The sequence below is a fragment of the Elephantulus edwardii genome, unplaced genomic scaffold (genome assembly GCF_000299155.1).
Source record: "Elephantulus edwardii isolate Elephantulus edwardi_28Jun2011 unplaced genomic scaffold, EleEdw1.0 scaffold00136, whole genome shotgun sequence".
NCBI classification, from domain to species: Eukaryota; Metazoa; Chordata; class Mammalia; order Macroscelidea; family Macroscelididae; genus Elephantulus; species Elephantulus edwardii.
Window position 1 is genome coordinate 7,018,009 of NW_006399886.1, and position 1,375 is coordinate 7,019,383.

Sequence of the window (1,375 nt, forward strand, 5' to 3'; positions counted from 1 at the left end):
TACATAGGGTCGCTATGAGTTGCAAGTGACTAGACGGCACATAACAACAACTTTAGGTACACTTTATCTGAGTACACAGACTGACTATGATCTGGTTGTAGTGTATTCCATGATATATTTTTTGATTCATGCTAGTAAAAGAAATACTTTTGGAATTCACTGTATAAACATAATTTAATTCATTCTTGAAAACTTACCATTTACCTTAAATCTTTTAGGTTTCTGCATACAAAACCTACCCTCCCAGAGTGCCAGTACAATCAGCTCTAAATCTGATAACACAGAAAGACAGGCTCTGCAGCCTAATTTCCAGCAAAGAGATTGACCACAAGAAGTTTACAGGTATTTCTGCATTTTGTCGTGAATAAAATGCTTTAACTGATATTGGCTATTTTTGTTATTATGTGCTCTTGAATTGCCTGTGACTCATAGTGACACCATGCACAATAGCAATTACCTCAGTTACCTTATCAAGCTATCTTATCCAGGGTCTTCCTTTCTTGCACTTTTCCTCCCAAGCATTATGCTCTTCTCCAAGGTCTGGACACTCTTGCAATACTCCTGAAGTATGTCAGACAAAGCTTCAAAATTGTTGCCTCTAAGGAGTAACTTGGCTTCTCTTTCTCCAGGACAAACTTTTTGTTCTCTTGGCAGACCATGGGATTTTCAATACTCTTCTCTAGCACCACAGCTCACAGACATTGAGTCATCTTTTGTCATCCTTGCTCATTGTCCAGCTCTAAGACATATAGTAATTGCAAAAACCATGGCATGGATCATGCGCACTTTAGTCTCTAGAATGATATCATTGTTCTTTAGCACTCTGGAGAAGTTCTTGACAGTAGATTTCCCCAATGCAATTTTGTCTTTTGGTTTCCTGACTCTTCGTGCCAAGAGTGTTAATTGTGGAACATAGTAAACTTAAATAGTTAACAATTTCAATCTATTCTCCATCTGTTATGATGCTAGCAATTGGCCCAGTGGTGAGAATCTTTGTTTTCTCAATGATGAGCTTCAATCTACACTGAAGACTGTAGTCTTTGACCTTTGCAGAGAGCATTTCAAGTCTCCCTCAGTTTTGGCAAATAATGTTGTATTGTCTGTATAATACAGGTAGTTGATGCGTATTCTTCCAATCATGATGCCACATTTCTCCTCAAAAAGTTAAGCGTCTTGAAAGTGTGTTCTACATATTGATTGAAAAGGTGTGTAAACAGAATAATTCATTCCTGATACACTCCTTTCCCTATTTTAAACCATCCTTACTCTTTCCTATTATTCACAAGCACAATCAAGTGTTCTGAGATTCCAAATATTCTCAACATAGCTACAATTAGTTGTGGTCCAGACAGTCAAATTATTTTGTAAAGTCAAC